This window comes from Poecilia reticulata, linkage group LG19 (assembly GCF_000633615.1).
Source record: "Poecilia reticulata strain Guanapo linkage group LG19, Guppy_female_1.0+MT, whole genome shotgun sequence".
NCBI lineage: Eukaryota > Metazoa > Chordata > Actinopteri > Cyprinodontiformes > Poeciliidae > Poecilia > Poecilia reticulata.
Window position 1 is genome coordinate 14,730,775 of NC_024349.1, and position 12,561 is coordinate 14,743,335.

A 12,561-nucleotide genomic window follows, 5' to 3' on the forward strand; every position below is an offset into this window, starting at 1 on the left:
TGCCTGTCTCCCTGCATGAGGACATACGGGTTCCATGTTGTCACATTTTGTAGATGCGCCACCAGGTTTGTCCCAACCTGATGGCGAGAAGACAGAACAAACAGGCTATTAGTGATGCACTTATTTAAACAGTAAACAATTTGAGCATGATTCAGAGATGAAGGTTACAGGCTGGATATCAATGAAACCTGAAGTTCCAGGTTGATGGGTCTGAAAATCTCCCAAATGTGTAAAGTGGAGCATATATATGGACATATATACTGTATATATATATACAGTATAAATATTTATTTTTGTTTTTGTTTGTCATAGTACCCCCAAGAATTTAAAACTACTTTCACCCCTGCTCAAAAGTGATTGTCACTGAACGTCATATCCTCTGCAAGAATAATAAAGTAAAATGGATCATTTTTTTTACAAGTACAGTGATATCTAATTTTGACTATTTTTTCTCTGTTTTCTCTTTATTGTCCCTTCACAGGACAATAAAGGCTGTTTCTATTCTATTCTACATTTCTGAAGCCACCTTCTCCACCTGACAGTGTTACGCTCTGCTTTCAGAGGTGATAAAGGCTTGTAGAAGATCAAATCTTACAGAAAAATGTGTGTGTGTGTGAATGATATCACAGTTGAATAGGTTACATAAGGATAAAGAAGGTGATAAGATGAGTTCACCTTATCCGAGGCAGCAAAAAAACGCTTCTGAAAATACCACAGGGTTTTTCTGTCCCTATAGGTCTGTGCACCTTCATTACCGATATGGACATTTTTCCACATGTTTATCTATAAAATACTGGTATAGTCAACACATTAAATATCTGTTTCCCATTAAGCTTGTTTGTCACATTAAAAGCACCTTTTGAAAATAACCTTTAATACAAGTCTGATGTCATTTCATTCAATTTCATAAGCAGGTATTAAACACTTTTACTTAATACCACATTTCTGCATTAAAAATAGGTTTTATTGGTCTTACGTAGTATCCCAATATTAAATAAACAATTAAATATCAATCTCAAATAATATGGTTTAATAAAGATAATCTAATGGCAGCAACTCAACTAGGGATGTAGATGTGCTGAGGAAGACTCGTTGAAGCTTGAACTTATCAGCAGAATGAGAAAAAAGGGAGATTTTGATGCCATAAAAGATGGTCTGAGTATTTAAAAAAAAAGATGTTGATCTGCTGTTGTAGGAGCCATTTATTCTTTCTTGGGTTTATCGCCACCAGGGGGCGTATTTATTTTGAGTTCTGAGTGTCTGATGGGGGATGGGTTATTTAAGGTCAACCATGATTCTGTTCAGGTGTGGTTAATAGGTAGAGGCAAACAGTTTTCTACTGTGCTTGATTTTGGATGTATGTCGAATTTATGTGGATCTAAATGGAAACAGTGAGACAATGGACTTTTGTACTGGCAATAAATGACTTTATTTATGTCAAACGAAAGATCGGCATCCTGAATCTTAATTGAGCGCACGTAAAACCAACGCCTTTCAACAACAACCACCAGTAGCCTAAAATATAGGATTTTAGCCGCTACAGCTGTGATTTTCATGCTAAACTATATCTCAGGTTTATAGAGAAGCTGTGTGGACAATACGTTAAAAATATCCATTGTTTTATGTCAGGGGAGAATAGGTGAGCATTACATAAAGGCTCACCAAAATCAGACAAAAATAGGTCGAAAAGAGATTTTCGAATCTCATAAGTCTGAATTTAACATCCATATGACACGGTCATAATTTGGTGTAAACAACGTAAAAGCAGGAATCTACCTTGCACTGCATCAACAACTCAGACTGGAGAGAGTGACAGTTGTTCACATCCTAACACATCTTGTAAACCTTTTCCTTTGTTTTCACAATCCCCTGAAGCTGCACTTATCCCTGCTTACACACCTTCCACTTTACTTTCCATCAATAGGCTTGGATACAGCACTCTGTGAACAGCCAGCTTTTTTTTTTTTTTGGTAATGGCATTTTGTGACTTATCTTCCTGGAGGAGGATGTTACTGACTGTGTGCTGGAGAACTGTTGAGTCAATATCCTTCGTGACAAACCAATTCTGATTCATGATCTTTTTTAATCGGTCTGTTGTGATATTTTAATTAGCTGAGAAACAGAAGTGTTGTGTTTTCGTTAGCTGTAAGGAATAATCATTGACATTTAGATGATCTGGGCAGGGTTAGGTTGGTAAACCTTTCAATTCAGTGAACTTCTGTAAGAAATGCATCCACGTCTGATTCTATGGTACCAAAACGTAGCTTTTTAATCACAAAAACTGAAGTCACAGACGACGTTTCACAACACTGCAAAGTACCTAAAAGTACAGGGGGAACGCTGAAACATAAACACCTGCGAACATTATCAATCTCTAGCGTTAGTATATGCCCAAATACCCTATGGCAGAAATATGAAATGCTTAGAGTAGAGAACAAACAATAGGGAGACTTTTTGGAGATGGAAACGTGCTGGAATGCCAACAGACACGGGTGACAACTTTTAACGAAATTGACTCGCNAAAGATCGGCATCCTGAATCTTAATTGAGCGCACGTAAAACCAACGCCTTTCAACAACAACCACCAGTAGCCTAAAATATAGGATTTTAGCCGCTACAGCTGTGATTTTCATGCTAAACTATATCTCAGGTTTATAGAGAAGCTGTGTGGACAATACGTTAAAAATAGCCATTGTTTTATGTCAGGGGAGAATAGGTGAGCAATACATAAAGGCTCACCAAAATCAGACAAAAATAGGTCGAAAAGAGATTTTCCAATCTCATAAGTCTGAATTTAACATCCATATGACACGGTCATAATTTGGTGTAAACAACATAAAAGCAGGAATCTACCTTGCACTGCATCAACAACTCAGACTGGAGAGAGTGACAGTTGTTCACATGCCAACACATCTTGTAAACCTTTTCCTTTGTTTTCACAATCCCCTGAAGCTGCACTTATCCCTGCTTACACACCTTCCACTTTACTTTCCATCAATAGGCTTGGATACAGCACTCTGTGAACAGCCAGCTTTTTTTTTTTTTTTGGTAATGGCATTTTGTGACTTATCTTCCTGGAGGAGGATGTTACTGACTGTGTGCTGGAGAACTGTTGAGTCAATATCCTTCGTGACAAACCAATTCTGATTCATGATCTTTTTTAATCGGTCTGTTGTGATATTTTAATTAGCTGAGAAACAGAAGTGTTGTGTTTTCGTTAGCTGTAAGGAATAATCAATGACATTTAGATGATCTGGGCAGGGTTAGGTTGGTAAACCTTTCAATTCAGTGAACTTCTGTAAGAAACGCATCCACGTCTGATTCTATGGTACCAAAACGTAGCTTTTTAATCACAAAAACTGAAGTCACAGACGACGTTTCACAACACTGCAAAGTACCTAAAAGTACAGGKGGAACGCTGAAACATAAACACCTGCGAACATTATCAATCTCTAGCATTAGTATCTGCCCAAATACCCTATGGCAGAAATATGAAATGCTTAGAGTAGAGAAAAAACAATAGGGAGACTTTTTGGAGATGGAAACGTGCTGGAATGCCAACAGACACGGGTGACAACTTTTAACGAAATTGACTCGCGCGACGCCTGACTGCGAGACATTAATGGTCAAAACATCATACTTGTTTCTTTTTGTGTTTGACAGCTTGCTGCACACGGCGAGAGCGATTCAGGTAAGGAGGCAGTGGAGGCACGCCTGAATGGGTTGAAAGCCTCCAGAAAAAGGTGGTCATAAAAGTTGGATTCCCAGCAGACGCCTCAGCTTCTGTCAACTCAGTTTACAGTGAGACACTAACACACCGGCAGTTATCGTCTCAGGGGCAGCCACCAGCTCTTGAAGTGTCTGCAGCTCAAAGGTCAACACGTCATTCTTTAAGGTCAGACGAAAAACTTTTTGGGAATACGAATCTAATGGTACTAATATGAAAGAAAAAAATTATTCTTTTTTTTTTTTTTTTCAGGTAACTTTCAAAGTTAGTCAAGTTAGTCAGTTAGTCATTTACTACAGAAACTCTACAAAAATCCCCACAGTGATTTTTTTTTTTTAGATGCTCTCTATAAAAAAAGAGATGTGAAAAATAAATGCCTAACAACAAATTTAACAACACTGAAATGAACTTTAGCTACCTGTGACTCATTGGAGTAATTTTGTCTTTGCTTCTACTAGTTGCACTATAATCTTTCTTTTTATAGCCAACTAATGCGAGACACGCTGTCCTTTCATGTCCTTTTCATGTCCTCGTCTCCCCATCTTCGCCACCACTTGCCCGTTCGGCTGCCTCTCCTCCAGTACATCTGGGCCCATTTAGTTTTCAGTGGGAAAGAACGTTGCATTTTTCTGCTCGCTGCTGTTGAGTCACAAGGCCCAGAGGATGTGAAGTCAATCCGACCCATYGGGGCTCGGTTAGAGAGCTCACTCTTGTTCCACTCAAGACAAAGACAAACGCAGGAGAGACGAGAAGGAGGAGAGGGGACTAAAAGAGTGAGAGAGGGGAAGAAAGGAGGAAAAGACRAGTAGAAGTGGAGTAGCAGTGGAAGAGGGCTAAGACGTCAAGCTAAGTTGAAAAGTGAAATAAAAAACAAGGGGACATCAACAGAATTAAGGTATAAAAAATGCATAAAAGCTTTGAATGAATGGTATAATTAGCCTTCTATGCATATTAGGCTAATTACAGTATGTATTCAAAAGTAACATCAATGTGTGGGTGTTTATGGTATATACTTGCTCTTGACTGCGCTCCAGTGGGATGTTCATGGTGACATGCAGTGTTAATTTTCCTCCAAATATGTAAGCCTAAAAAGCATGGTTCCTGTCCTCCCTGCACGGCCAAACCTTTTGGACCAGTCAGATTAGATGGACGGTCAAGTTTAGGGGGATTTACAGATGAAATAGCAAGTTTAGTGTGCCACCCTTCTACAGTTTGTGCCCCTGCCTGCCCCCWGAAGCCCCCAAATAAAAAAATAAAAAATCTAGCCATGTCCCTGCTATCTAACAAGAGGATGCATTAAATATACATCGAGTCCAACCGTTCATGTTTGTTTACTCTTATTATTCATGCTGATTTCATTGCTGATGTAGATTCCCCTCGCTGCATTCAAATTAACCCTCATTTATTCATCTGTGACAAACACTCACAGCATGGAAGTAATTGCGCCACAGTGTTTAATGCTCTTAAATTCCCTAGAATCACATTAGGCACCTCTGTTTTTTTTTTTTTTTGGTTTGTTTGTTTTGTTTTTTTTTCCTGTGCTTTTTTTTCTTCTTTGAGATTTCCTCCATGCTCGTCTTGTTGAACTTTTGGTATTTCTTTGTCAAAACCTTCTGAGTGAATGCTGCAGAGTACAAAACTCTATTACAAGATGGACACTTTGCTGTAAACTACAATTAAAAAACAATTACTGAATAATGAAAACTGTCAAGTTATGTGCACTAAATGTTAAGTAAGATCTACGAGTCATGCAGCRTCTACTCAATTTACGCTTCGATGTTATTAAAACATGACTTCAGTTGTGGCCAAATTGAGTTGGGCACTTGCAAATGGAGGCTSAATAGCAACTTTAATACAATTACTGGTTAAAATATTCAATTGCAATTTCATAATACCTTCCAGCAATACTTTCTTCAGTTGCACAGTTACGCACTATTTTGTGTTGATATATTACCGTAAATCTCATCTTTTAAGCAAATTCGTTTTTACATTTTATGATTTAGGACTTTTTGGAACGACCTAAGAGTCTCGCAGATCATTACTTTAGGTGCGTCACCAACGATGCTCATCAGGTGGTTGATACAAATGACAAATCGTTAAATATAAAAGACGACAATAAAAAGACAGAAGCAATTTCCTGAGTTCAAAGTAATCTACAAGGTAATGACATCATTACTTTGTCAAAAGATGTTTTCAACACATTCAAAGCCTGTTATTTATTTCCTTTTGCTATCGGCACGTAATGTGCGGCTGTAAGGAGAAGAAATGAATGTCGAGTGAGGTTTGTGCATTGTATGTTTGACTTCCCTGTTAAATGTCTTCACGCTCTACATCTCTCCCCATCTCCTGCAACATCACGAACAAAAAGTGGGTCTATGCAACAGGTGGAAAATTAAAGTCAAACTGAACTCTGCTCAGGTGAGGATTTCACTTCACACAAACTCAATACCTRAMCGTTGTGTGGTCGTTGGGGTAATTTCTACACTTGGACGGGGGACATGATGTATAAACGAGGACATAATTGGTGTCACAGTTTGATTTTTCTTCTGCTGCATTTAGCAGATGTGTAGAGCTTGTTGTCATAGTAGCCGAGTTAAGGTTTGTAATTGAGGTCAAGACGAGGTTATTCCTTTAGGTAAGAAACTGAAGGAAGGTAACGACCTAAAAATGTTCTGTGCATCTTTCTCTACAACTTATGAGTTGTAATTCTCTTGTGTAGTATTCTTGTTAAATAGTTTTTTTCTCCTTTTTATTTCAAATTTCTGGGTATCTTATAAGTTTGAATCAGATTTGTTTTAATAAAAAAATCTTATAAGTGTTGGGGTTTCCATTCTACTCACACAGACTATTCAATAAATGCTTGATCTCCCAGCATTCATYGTGTTGGAGACAAAACAGATTTTTAGACTACGTCCGCAATGAAACCCAGAGGAGAACGGATGAGGGTTGACTTTAGTGAGCAGAAACACACAGACATTAACTATCCTCTTCCTATTCAGATGGATGGAGAAATTATTTGTAAAACTTTCAAAGTATAAGCTGGAGAACCRTTAAAGAGTAAAATCTGAGACTCTCGAGTTTGYACACATATGGCCAAARCTGAGATCTGGGAAATTCTCTGATTTATTTGGAAGCAAGTGTGGCAGTGATTGTTTCTTGTTGTGTGAAGGGTTTCTTCTGTAGTTTACAATTAATTCTTGACTGAAAKGTTGACTTATGATTCCCACTTATGGATGAATCCCGGATTCAACTAAAGAAACTTCAACTTTATTGATAATTATTAATAATTACATRAGCYAAAGATCGATGCAAATTTTGCAAATTGTGATTTTCAACAAAATCCATGCATCATTTTCCTTCTGCTTCATAATTGCTGCGGATTCCTATGTGTTGGTCTAGCACTGAAGCAAATATCTGAATGAAACGCATTTCGTTTGCTGTTGAAACACGATTAAAGTGGGAAAAAKGCTCGAGAGGTGCAAGTGCATTTAATTCTAAAAGAGTTGACATYTGAGTGTTTCTTAAACTTTTTCTTTGACAAGGCCGTGATCAGTGACCACTGAATGAACCGCCCCCACTAAAAATGGAGATAAACAAATCCACATATTTACCTCTAAAAATAATCACCATTTAAAGCTAAGTGACCTAAAAAAAAGAATGCATCTTTAAAAGTGTCGTCTTCTTCACGGGCTGACAGATGAAATATCTTCTAAATCCTTTTTTTTTTTTTTTCATGGGAAGCACTTTGCTTATGCAGGTGTATGTGGACCCAGATGAGCCRTGTGTCAAACCAATCAGTGGGCCTGACAGTATCACTTGAAACATCRTCCTYCAAGCAGCCTTTCATCTGCCTTCCACTGCAAAATCAGAGATGTGAGAATAAGGAAAGTCACTTCTTTACTGACAGGGGATTTAGATCACGCTGACGCCGTAAGAATGATGTAAAAGCGACTTATTTAAATCCTTGCTCTGAGATTCATGCAGTGTATGCAAATTGCAATGTTTCTGCTTTCTGAAACACTCGTATGTCCAGAAATGTGCAGTGCCTGTTACAGCTATCGTTTTTCTTCCTGCTACAGGGCAAGAATAAACAGAGCAGTAATGGTGGACATTGATTGTTCTTCTCCTTTTTCTACATAGTATAACTCTTAGTTTTTGAGAGACAGAAATGCAAGATCATCAATGAAAGGAAGAACTGTTTTTTTTTTTTTTTGCTTTTTTTTTTTTTTTTTTTTGCTAAATTAAAGTTGTAAGCACAAACACAGTAAATACACAATGTTTTTCTGGATTGCATTGTTTTTTAAGCTAATTTTACATTTGAATGAATTATTTAAAAAAAAAATACAATCTGAATAACGCTACAGATGAAGTGGTTAATAAAAGGTTGYACCTTTATTTGAAAGTTATTTTAGCCAAACAGTCACTGTGAGTGGTGGGATTCCATCAAGTAACACAGGAAACAGAGATTTCATTGTCTCTCAATGGTATGAAGTAATTAAAGATTCTATGGTCAGCTCAGAGTCATGTAAATTCCACGGTATCGCACCGTATCTGTGCGACCAGGAGATTCAGCTTAATCCAGGCATACATGTTTCTCATTACCGGAGGCCTTTTCACTGGATTCGATGTCTTCTCCACAACTAGGCAAACTTTAAAAATGTAAAAAGCTCCTGTGAAAATGCCAGATTTTTGAGACTTAAGAGAAGAAAAAAAAAAGACTGAGATAAAAATTATAATTTTTCTCCATTTCATGTGACCCAAATCAAATGGACAAACACAAAACGCAGCTAGTGGTCAAAACAAAAACAAAAAAACCTTCAAAAAGATGCAATAATCTGCAAGTTGCATAGGTTTGCATACTCAGAAAATAAAACTTTGTTGAAGCTCCTTTTGAATCAGATTGAAAATTCAGTCTGTACCTCTGGCAGGCTCTGTGACCAGTTCATATTTTTGCCAGCTTTGGAAAAATGTTCAGTCTCCTTTCTACAATGAGATCCTCCGACCCTTTTTAAAGTTCTACAAATTATAGCTTAACAAGAGATTGTTATGTGTTGAGGAGCATACGTTGGAAAWATGTTGCATCTTGTGCAAATTCAGTCTGAAACACACCCAAACAACAAGCATGAACTCAAAAACAAACAAAATCTAATCTCCAKCGATATTATTGTGTTCCTAAAGTTTAGTATTGTCTCCTTCTGTAATTATGCTTACAGATCTGATTAAGAACTGCAGGTWGTAATTAAGCTTCATAAACACTGCAGCAGGCATGTAATATTAAAACTGTAGCAAGTATTTAAAGTGAGCAGATATTTATAGCCTTGCTTTTGGCAGCTAAACAAATAGGGAGTGAGTCGTCCCTGCTGACATTTTTTTTTAGCAACCATTGGATGGACTGCTGTGGAGTTCATGCTGAATCTAAAAAGCATCACTTCATTCCTGATTTGGATTGAAAACAATGTAGAAGGGCCTTGTCTTTGTTCTTGTGTTAGTAAATGATTGTAKGTGCCATTACCTCATATTTMATATTAAGCTGATGGGATCTGGAGATTAAGCAATTCCTCTCATGTTTTTTTGTTGKTYTTTTTGTCCGTAATAAATCCCTAAATTTCAGTACATTGTTATGCCACAACCACAAACTCACTGCATTTTGTTGGGATTTTGAGTGAAAGACCAACACGTAGCAATGCATAATTCTGACGTATGTAGAGGGAAAAGGACAYGTGGATTATTTAATATTTTATTAATAGAAAGCTGGGGTGAAAAATCTGTATTCGAATGAAGTGTAAAATCTGTATTAAAATGAAGCCAATCATAAATACCCTCCAAACAAGCAGTAAAAACCAGCCACCGCAGAGAGCTTCTTCCCCCCAGGCTGCACCTMTGCTGAACGCAATGAACAGCCAGAGTAGTCGGCTGCTGTGCTATGAAACAAAATAAGTTTATTGCACTGCCACAGGATGCCTTTCCTATTCTTTTTTTGATTGTGGATATGTGCAAATAGTATATAACAGCATATACTAAGCTTGTAACATCTCAAGACTGTTTATTAAAGTGTATCAGAGCATGTAGAAATAATGAAAATGTCATTTTTATAGCTAGCTGTCCTATACAAAGTGGAAACTACCTCTTCAAAATAGCCTAAACTCAACACTACTACAGTGAAACATGGCTGAGGCAGCATCTTGCTGTGGAAATGCTTTCCTTACAGATACRGGGGAGAGAAAGGGAAGTGCTCGTTGGAGCATGAGTGACACTGAAACAGAGCAAAAAAAAGCATGGTGGAGTGTACRCCTTCACGTCGCTGTGAYGTGTCTGTGGTGGCTTGAGCGCATTAGACAGGTCAGGTCAGCTCAGTTTGCAGCAGAGAGGGACAATCAACCTTTGCTGTTTCATTGAATTCAAAATGCCTGGGATCATTTTGACAAAGGAGAAAGTGTTAGAGGTAATTGTGACAAACAGACTCCTTTCACAAGAGTCATAGAACAAGGCGATTACGCCTCCTTTTGTGCTCCAGATTTATTTTTAGTCGTAGGCTGTTAATTACAAGCATCTTTACCCCAGTGTGGCACTACAAAGTGAGATTAGCTGTCGGAGTGCCTCTTTGTACTTGTTACGTTCTCTTGGCATTTTCCACATTTCATTTCTAAGAACCGTATTCCGACGAAATCAACACACAGATAAGTAAAGTCCWAACGTGGCGTACAACATTTTAACTCAAAACCATAACCAGGCTCTTCGCCTATAAAAGGGGGCCTCACTAGGAGGGAAGCCAAACTAAGACGTTGTTGTTGCAAAATAATTTCTCAGCCTCTGCTCGGAGGGTGTTGTTTCAGGCTCCGCTGAGGGTCAAACACATTTATAATGTGTGGATGAGCTGTCACAGGGCAACACCGCAGGGAGAGGGGCTATATTTGCAGGAGCAGAACTTAAGCGCGATCATGAGCCGATCACAAGGCGGGTGTGAGAGCAGCACATGACAACCTATTGAAATACAGAGGAGTGAGGAGCTGACAGCAAAGACACTATTACAGCTTTTTATGCAATAAAATAYATTCTGTATTATTACTAAATAAAATCTTAAAATGCTTCTTTGGAATTTGATGTAAAATCAAATGAAATCAAAATGTGTTATGATTTTCCATTGTTTTCACAAATTAGAATCTGGAACTTGTATGTAAATGTGTACAAAGTCCCTTCTTCTTCACGTTYCCTCTGTTTTTGGTCTTTCCTCATACTTAAATGTTGCAAAGGGGAAAAAAAATTAACAAGTAAGATAACCAGAGTAAATAGAAAAGGATATTTTTTWWAAATAATCTTACAAAAAACAAAACGTCCGACCCTGACTGATTGAACGCAGACCTCAATCATGAGATAACTGTGATTAGCCAATTATTTGGGAAAGCTGAGCTCAATGTCACTAGCTTCCACTAGTTGCTTCCACACCAGCTGCATCAAGATATCAATTAAATACAACATGAAGTAGGCTGAAAGATATGAAAAAGTTTTTGACATCCATCAGCCCAAAAGCGGCTAAAAGGCTTTTTCTAAAACTTTGGGCATGCATAAGTTACTCTAATAATGTGTTGACGATTTACCCAGGTGATGACACGAAGACTCCAGAGCAGCACCTAAAGCTCTGCAGGCCTCATTTGCCTCAGCTGAGGTCTGTTAATAATTCAACAATACTATTTCTGATATTATATTGGCAAAATTTTCTGACAGATATGAAAGCAGTGCGGTGGCTGAAAGGGTGTTATTTTTCTAGAAGGATTTCAATGTGTTTGCCTGCACACAAAAAGGAGAGACCATCACCTAAAAGTCCTTCGACCAGACAGAGGAAATAAAAAGAACAGGGTTATGCACACGCAACAGGTGGCGAAACAATAACTGCATGCAGGCCTGACTGTGTAGCTGGCGAGTAGAAACGAATGGCAGGAAAGGTGAGATCCGAGGGGGTAAGCGTCGGCATGCAAGCAGAGCAGGATTCCTTATTAAGATGTTCAAACTGCTGGCATTACTCTAACCAATATACAGCACAGCAGCAAGCCTTTGTTGAGAGCAGGAGAGTTTCTGACACCATGAAGACCATTTTAATATAAATTCTGTAAATCAAATTTGGGGCTCGGAGTACAAAGGATGTTTAGGCTGAATATCCGCTTCGCCTTTTAACCTGAGACACCTTTTGAAGGCTACAGCCGACACTGCAGACTTGGAAGCTCTCAGATTAAACAAGATATCACAGATAAACTATATATATATATATAAAGATGGAGCAAGACCAGAGCTGTTTCCTTCCTGAGACAGACAGTGTCTTTATATTAACACTCAGCATGCAAGTTCCCATAATAATCAACACAGGGGATCGTAATCAGTCTCACCTCCTGCTTTTGCATTCTGCGCGTACAAATTACGGTACTGAAYGGTCAGACCCCACTGTTCGACAGATGGGACCCAAAGGGGGTGGTCATCCTGAAACAGAACCCTCAGTCCCCCCCCTGTTCATCGGGATACATGACCTCCAACCTGCAGCTCACCGCATGCTTGACGACGAGCTGTCAGAGGCCTCTGAGAGGAACGGAGAGATACGGGGAATAGTGTAGCCACCAGCGTCAAGCCGTCATACCGCCAACATGAGCTTTGTAGGTCAGCGAACATGTGCGCACTTAATCCTTACCTTCTCATCAGACGCTAAATTCATTATTCAACAATATTATTTTCACATTAGTAATGTATTTGTGAACAGTGTTATAATACGGATGTTATTCTTAGAAATACATCGATATATTTTGTTTATGTACAGTGGAGCTAATAGGTAATGACAGTCGAACCCCCCG

At 38.4% G+C, this 12,561-nt stretch overlaps 1 long non-coding RNA gene across 2 annotated transcripts in view; it reads left to right on the forward strand.

Moving 5' to 3' along the window:
* Positions 1-6,394, forward strand: part of LOC103481636 (uncharacterized) — a 17,574-nt gene extending 11,180 nt beyond the window's left edge. Inside the window, exons 1-3 of one of the 2 annotated variants that reach the window (XR_536331.1) lie at positions 325-563; positions 3,664-3,895; positions 4,309-6,394. This is a non-coding gene — a long non-coding RNA (uncharacterized LOC103481636). Of the gene's footprint in view, positions 1-324; positions 564-3,663; positions 3,896-4,308 lie in introns of those variants that run through there. The other variant, XR_001777611.1, reaches the window with a different exon arrangement.
* The last annotated feature ends 6,167 nt before the right edge of the window (positions 6,395-12,561 follow it).